This window comes from Physeter macrocephalus, chromosome 9 (genome assembly GCF_002837175.3).
Source record: "Physeter macrocephalus isolate SW-GA chromosome 9, ASM283717v5, whole genome shotgun sequence".
Taxonomy (NCBI): domain Eukaryota; kingdom Metazoa; phylum Chordata; class Mammalia; order Artiodactyla; family Physeteridae; genus Physeter; species Physeter macrocephalus.
The window spans coordinates 23,412,546-23,421,349 of NC_041222.1; positions in this window are offsets into that span (position 1 = coordinate 23,412,546).

An 8,804-nucleotide genomic window follows, 5' to 3' on the forward strand; every position below is an offset into this window, starting at 1 on the left:
AATCAATGTGATATACCATATTAACAAACTGAAGAAGAAAAACCATATGATAATCTCAATAGATGCAGAAAAGCTTTTGCCATAATTCAACACCCATTTATGATAAAAACTCTCCAGAAAGTGGGCATAGAGGGAACCTACCTCAACATAATAAAGGCCATAAAAATCTGAAAGAGAAATTAATGAAACACTCCCATTTACCACTGCAACAAAAAGAATAAAATACCTAGGAATAAACTTACCTAGGGAGACAAAGACCTGTATGCAAAACTATAAGACACTGATGAAAGAAATTAAAGATGATACCAACAGACGGAGAGATATATCATGTTCTTGGATTGGAAGAATATTGTGAAAATGACTATACTACTCAAAGCAATCTTCAGGTTCAATGCAATCCCTATCAAATTACCAATGGCATTTTTTGCAGAAGTAGAACAAAAAAATCTTTAAAATTGTATGGAGACACAAAAGACTGCGAATAGCCAAAGCAGTCTTGAGGGAAAAAAGCAAAAATAAATGGGATCTAATGAAACGTAAAAGCTTTTGCACAGCAAAGGAAACCATAAACGAGACGAAATGACAACCCTCAGAATGGGAGACAATATATGCAAACGATGCAACTGACAAAGGATTAATCTCCTAAATATGTAAACAGTTCATGCAGCTCAATATTAAAAAAATCAAACAACCCAATCCAAAAACGGGCAGAAGACCTAAATAGATATTTCTCAAAAGAAGACATACAGATGGCCAAGAAGCTGCTCTTGAAAAGCTGCTCAGCATCATTAATTATTAGAGAAGTGCAAATCAAAACTACAATGAGGTATCGCCTCACACCAGTTAGAATGGGCATCATCAGAAAATCTACAAACAACAAATGCTGGAGAGGGTGTGGAGAAAAGGGAACCCTATTGCACTGTTGGTGGGAATGTACACTGATACAGCCACTATGGAGAACAGTATGGAGGTTTCTTAAAAAACTAAAAATAGAATTACTATATGATCTAGCAATCCCTCTACTGGGCATATACCCAGAGAAAACCATAATTGAAAAAGACACATGCACCCCAATGTTCATTGCAGTACTATTTACAATAGCCAAGTCATGGAAGCAACCTAAATGCCCAATGACAGACGAATGGATAAAGAAGATGTGGTACATATATACAATGGAATATTACTCAGCCATAAAAAGGAACAAAACTGGGTCATTTGTTTAGACGTGGATGGATCTGGAGACTGTCATACAGAGCACAGTAAGTCAGAAAGAGAAAAACAAATATCGTATATTAATGCATATATGTGGAACCTAGAAATATGGTACAGATGAACTGGTTTACAGGGCAGAAATTGAGACACAGATGTAGAGAACAAACGTATGGACACCAAGGGGGGAAAGCGGCAGGGGGGTCGGGGTGGGAGTGTGATGAATTGGGCGATTGGGATTGACATGTATACATTAATGTGTATAAAACTGATGACTAATAAGAACCTGCTGTATAAAAAAATAAATTAAATTAAATTAAATTATTTTAAAAAAAGAAAAGAAATAAAAGAATAAACTAGTTATACATGCAACAAAGTGGATACATAAAAAAAGTGCTGAGTGATAAAAGCCATATGCAAAAGAATACCTTATGTATGTCTCCATTTATATGAAATTTTTAAAAAAAGAGAGAAGATTTGGCGGTCAAGATTATGAATTGGGTTTAAATATGAAAAAACAAAAAACCTGGAACATCAGAATGAGGCTGTGCTACAAAATTTTAAATCAAGTATATCAGTAATATTTGAATACTTGGGAATTCACAAAATCACCCAGGGAAAATGTCTGGGGGTAGGGTGGTGGTGAGGAGGAAGAGACAGACCTGGAGAAGACTACATTTATCTAACATGAAAAGACGTGTCATGACTAGGAAAGTAACTATGCAGACACTTCAGCCAAATGCACAATACCCAATAGAGTGATTCTTATATTTGAATAGGTGAGGGTGAGAGGGACAGATCATGCTTAAGGAAGAAGTACTGAATAGTAGTAAAAGTTCTCTGCACTCAAACGTACCCACATTGACTGCCAGCTAAGGCCCTGTAAGGTTATTGTGAGGGTCAAATATTTGTGGAAGTGTTTTATAAACTTTCAATTACTATATAACTGATAGTTGTTATTAGTAGTATCAGACCTCTAGAGTTTAATGTATAGTTAATGATATATAGGAATAAATGGCAATTTCATTTCATTTTTACTACAACTAATAAAAAATGGTAAATGATTATGACATTAACCCAAAGAAATGTGACATTATAACAAACAAAATTTGTATCCTGATGAGCTAGCTGAAAAATATTCATAAAATTGTTCACATTCAATTCAGCACCTACATAAATACAAACAGCAACTCACTGTAAATAATGGAATACAGTAAACTAGGTTACCAATGAGAGCCTTAACAGATGTGTTCCATCTAATCAATAACACTGTGTGAATGGTAAAACTATTGAACATCAGAAAATCAAAAAGACATCAATTTCATTGTTATCTTCTTGGAATGTTATTGAATGGGCATTATTTTAGAAGAAAATTCTGTCCCAGAATGATTAATCAAAGCTAGATAAAAATGCAGAAGAGCATGGTTGTTCCAGATACTAGGTTGAATAAAGAATCAGTTCATCATGAGGGAATACATTCTAGTTCCCACATCTCTCTATGCAATAATTTACAGCAATGCTCAAGATAAACCTAAGGTGAAGAAAAAGATATGACCAAATGGTTGAACATTTTAGCAGTAAAACTCTTTAACTCATAGTAGAATGACAATGAGATTAGTTAGTTCAGAAGAAAATCAGAACTACGAAAAGTAAACAAAAATTTATAGTCAGGGTAAGCAAAGTAAATGCAGGATCCCACATTTCGCGAGAATATGTACGCTCATAAAGGGTAAAAAATATGTTGACAGTGAAGTCAATTCTCTGTATCTCCCAAGCATTTCAGGGTGCCAGGGAATGCAGTTTCCTGAAAGAAAATTTATGTTCAAGAAATAAGAATTCTCTACAAATGAGGGCTTTGAAAAGACAGGGAAACAAGAATCATTGTCACTCTAGAAGAAAGCTGCAGGTTCAGACAATGGTGATCTACTGGGCAGTGGAGGTCTAACTCTACCACTCATAGTGCTTCATGTCTCAAGGAATTTCCAGCCATTTCCTTCCACAGAGGCCCCAGTATGACAGCATATGCTGAGTGGGATGGCCACTAACAAGGAAACGTGGGCCCAGGACTAGAATCAATCCCAGCTGTCTTCTGATGTATCACAAGATAATTTTTAAAGCCCAAATATTTTCCTTGATTTGGCGTTATGGCAATTGAGCTCATTTTTCAGTAGCTGAAAATACATGACTATATATTTACCCTTAAACACTTAAAAGGGAAACAGAAAGCCCTATTTCTCAAGAAAACACACTTGGTGCGCAGACACTAGATCAAATTAATTGGGGGCCAGGAAGCAAATGAGCCCAGATTTGGGACAACAAATTCTGTCGATGGATTTGTCTCCATTAGACTTGGGTACAAAGCACACGAAAATAACAGGATTTGGTTCCATGGGAGAACAAAATTATGGAGCTAAAAATGTCCCTTCCTTTTACAATCAACTACTAAAGGATTCTGCAAGGGAAATGCACTCAAACAAATTAGTGTATAAATGTTACTTTTTCATTAAAATGATTTAATAGTTCCACAAATGTTATGGCATTAGCATTTTATACAAAGCTATAAAACAGTAGCAAGTTAAAAAACCAACTGCCTTTAAAAGTCAGCACTTTTAGCCTATGTTTATGAGACTACATGGTCACTCTGCGATACAAAATGGCAGCATTGCTAAGATAAATATTGCTTGCTGGCCAGTCTTATTTTGGGCAGGAGGCCATTAAAGGAACAAGGCTGCCGATTTCATCTTTCATTTGCATGGTCTTGAACAAAGCATTCACACTGGCTAACTCATCCTAAGATGTCTCTAATGAGAACAGCAGCTTTTTGGAGTATTTCCTTAAGAAATTATTTAATTACATATTTTTATTATGTTTAAACTGCTTCTTTGAAGTCAATGTGAAAACATATTTACAGGCAGGTGGCAGACAGAGACATCATGGCAAAAACGTAACAAATGAATTCCAGAAAGAAAAAGGGCACATATGTAGAGGCTAACTGATGACAATCTATCCCCAGTCCATTGGATTTCTAAATAAATATTAGATGTTTTCCATCCTCAATAGAGTATGGAAGGTGATGTTCATATTTTTCACATGTTATTTCAAAAACTATTCCTTAAACAAGATTTTGATAAAAATTAGCAACACTAAGTGTTGTATCCTAAGTGGCAGGATAGTAATCCACAAAGTTCCATAGGTTTAAATTATTAATTAGCCTGTTGCTAAGGTTTAATGGGAACAGTACCTAGTGATGATAATCAGCATTTAGATTAAAAATAAAGTTTTGAATTGTCGTAAGTCTGAGTGTAAGTGCATAAGATTTAAATGGTTAATACACTCTCAACAATCCTTCGGGAGCTGATGCCACGTGAGAGGCTGCTTGACAAAAGCAAATGGGGAACAAAGTTAAGTCTTCTCTTGTCTGTGGTACTGATCTTATTTGGATCTTACCTAAGCTTCTCTTTGACTCACATATTCAGTAACATGTATTGCAAAGGAGGCAGCATGATGTAGTAGGAGAACATTCAATTTGGAATATTAAGGCCTAGGTTAAAATTCTTGACCTTGGGAAATTACATAGTTCATCTCTAAAACAAGGAGGCTGCATTGGGTGATACCTAAGACGGTGGACTGAACGGTGGGGGCAAGGAGAGCACCTGTCACCACACAGAATCAAGAAGCCTCTAGTGTCTTGCCCAACAACTGTCAGAGGGTGTGAAAAGCTTCTGTGTGGCCCCCAATATCTATCTAACTGAACTGATGTGGAAGTTTTACCACAATGGATTAGAAGAGGGTTTTCCTGGCCCCCATGTTCCACTGCAATAATAAGCTAATTTCATTCATTGCCTTGAATTTCTAAATGGTATGTTAGTCTTATCACTTTTAAAATTCTATATTCTGGGGGAGACCTTCAAGATGGCAGAGGAGTAAGATGTGGAGATCACCTTCCTCCCCACAAATAAATCAGAAATATGTCTACATATGGAACAACTCCTACAGAACACCTACTGAACGCTGGCAGAAGACCTCAGACATCAAAAGGCAAGAAACTCCCCATGTACCTGGGTAGGGCAAAAGAAAAAAGAAAAAACAGAGACAAAAGAATAGGGACGGGACCTGCACCTCTGGGAGGGAGCTGTGAAGGAGGAAAGGTTTCCACACACTAGAAGCCCCTTCACGGGTGGAGACTGCGGGTGGCAGAGAGGGGGAGCTTTGGAGCCGCGGAAGAGAGCACATCAACAGGGGTGCAGAGGGTAAAGCGGAGAGACTCCAGCACAGAGGATCGGTGCCGACCGGCACTAACCAGCCCGAGAGGCTTGTCTGCTCACCCGCCAGGGAAGGCGGGGGCTGGGAGCTGAGGCTCGGGCTTCACTCGGATCCCAGGGAGAGGACTGGGGTTGGCGGCGTGAACACAGCCTGAAGGGGTTAGTGTGCCACAGCTAGCCGGGAGGGAGTCCGGGAAAAAGTCTGGAACTGCCTACGAGACAAGAGACCATTGTTTCGGGGTGTGCACGGAGAGGGGATTCAGAGCACTGCCCAAACGAGCTCCAGAAATGGGCGCGAGCCGCAGCTATCAGCGTGAACCCCAGAGACGGGCATGAAACGCTAAGGCTGCTGCTGCCGCCACCAAAAAACCTGTGTGCAAGCACAGGTCACTCTCCACACCTCCCCTCCTGGGAGCCTGTGCAGCCCGCCACGGCCAGGGTTCTGTGATCCAGGGACAACTTCCCCAGGAGAACGCACGGCGCCTCAGGCTGGTGCACTGTCACGCTGGCCTCTGCCGCCGCAGGCTTGCCCGGCATTCCGTACCCCTCCCTCCCCGCGGCCTGAGTGAGCCAGAGCCCCCGAATCAGCTGCTCCTTTAACCCCGTCCTGTCTGAGCGAAGAACAGATGCCCCCAGGCGACCTACATGCAGAGGCGGGGCCAAATCCAAAGCTGAACCCCGGGAGCTCTGTGAACAAAGAAGAGAAAGGGAAATCTCTCCCAGCAGCCTCAGGAGCAGCGGATTAAATCTCCACAGTCAACCTGATGTACCCTGCATCTTTGGAATACCTGAAGAGACAACGAATTATCCCAAAATTGAGGAGGTGGACTTTGGAGGCAACTGTAGACTTGGGGTTTGCTGTATGCGACTGACTGGTTTCTGGTTTTATGTTTATCTTAGTTTAGTATTTAGAGTTGATTAACATTGGTAGATTTTTTTTATTGATTTGCTTGCTCTCTTCCTTTTTTTAAATATATATAGATATATATTTCTTTTTTCCGTTTTCTCTTTCTGTGACTGTGTATGTGTATGCTTCTTTGTGTGATTTTCTCTGTATAGCTTTGCTTTTACCATTTGTCCTAGGGTTCTGTCTGTCCACTTTGGGTTTTTTTTAGTATAGTTTTTAGCCCTTATTACCATTGGTGGATGTGTTTTTGGTTTGGTTGCTCTCTCTTTCTTTCTTCTTTTTTTTCATTACTTTTAAACTTTTTTATTTTTAATAATATTTTTTATTTTAATAACTTTATTTCTTTTTCTTTATTTTCTTTCCTTTTTCTCCCTTTTCTTCTGAGCTGTGTGGCTGACAGGGTCTTGGTGCTCCGGCCAGATGTCAGGCCTGTGCCTCTGAGGTGGGAGGCTGAGGTTAGGAATTTGGTCCACCAGAGACCTCCTGGTTCCACATAACATCAAATGGCAAAAGCTCTCGCAGAGACCTCCATTTCAACGCTAAGACCCAGGTCCACTCTACAACCAGCAAGCTACAGTGCTGGAACACTATGCCAAACAACTAGCAAGACAGGAACACAACCGCACCCATTAGCAGAGAGGCTGCCTAAAATCATAATAAGGTCACAGACAACCCAAAACACACCACTGGACGTGGTCCTGCCCACCAGAAAGACAAGATTCAGCCTCATCCACTAGAACACAGGCACCAGTTCCCTACACCAGGAAGCCTACACAACCCACTGAACCAACCTTAGCCACTGGGGGCAGACACCAAAAACAACGGGAACTACCAACCTGCAAACTGTCAAAAGGAGACCCCAAACACAGTAAGTTAAGCAAAATGAGAAGACAGAGAAACACACAGCAGATGAAGGAGCAAGGTAAAAACCCACCAGACCAAACAGATGAAGAGGAAATAGGCAGTCTACCGGTACAAGAATTCAAAATAATGATAGTAAAGATGATCTAAAATCTTGGGAACAGAATGGAGAAAAAACAAGAAACGTTTAACAAGGACCTAGAAGAACTAAAGAGAAAACAAACAATGAAGAACAACACAATAAATGAAATTAAAAACTCTCCAGAAGGAATCAATAGCAGAATAACTGAGGCAGAAGAACGGATAAGTGACCTGGAAGATAAAATAGTGGAAATAGCTACTGCAGAGCAGAATAAAGAAAACAATCAAAAGAATTGAGGACAGTCCCAGAGACCTCTGGAACAACATTAAATACACCAACATTCGAATTATAGGGGTCCCAGAAGGAGAAGAGAGAAAGAAAGGGACTGGGAAAATATTTAAAGAGGTAATAGTTGAAAACTGCCCTTACATGGGAAAGAAAATAGTAAATCAAGTCCAGGAGGCACAGACAGTCCCATACAGGATAAATACAAGGAGAAACATGCCAAGACACGTATTAATCAAACTATCAAAAATTAAATACACAGAAAAAAATATTAAAAGCAGCAAGGGAAAAACAACAAATAATATACAAGGGAATCCCATTAAGAAAATGGTAATAGGAACATACATATCAATAATTACCTTAAATTACCATAAATGGATTAAATGCTCCAACCAAATGACGTAAAATTGTAAATATTTATGCACCCAACAGAGGAGCACCTCAATACATAAGGCAAATGCTAACAGCCATAAAAGGGGAAATGGACAGTAACACAATCATAGTAGGGGACTTTAACACCCCACTTTCACCAATGGACAGATCATCCAAAATGAAAAAAAAAAAGGAAACACAAGCTTTAAATGATACATTACACAAGATGGACTTAATTGATATTTATAGGATTCCATCCAAAACCAACAGAATACACTTCCTTCTCAATTGTTTATGGAACATTCTCCAGGATAGATCATATTTTGGGTCACAAATCAAGCCTTGGTAAATTTAAGAAAATTGAAATTGTATCAAGTGTCTTTTCTGACACAATCCTATGACACTAGATATCAATTACAGGAAAAAATCTGTAAAAAATATAAACACATGGAGACTAAACAATACAGTACTAAATAACCAAGATCACTGAAGAAATCAAAGAGGAAATCAAAAAATACCTAGAGACAAATGACAATGAAAACACGACAACCCAGAACCTATGGGATGCAGCAAATGCAGTTTTAATAGGGAGGTTTATAGTATACAATCCTACCTCAAGAAACAAGAAACTTCTCAAATAAACAACCCAACCTTACACCTAAAGCAATTAGAGAAAGAAGAACAAAAAACCCCCAAGTTAGAAGGAAAGATATCGTAAAGATCAGATCAGAAATAAATGAAAAAGAAATGAAGGAAACAATAGCAAAGATCAACAAAACTAAAAGCTGGTTCTTTGAGAAGATAAACAAAATTGATAAACCATTAG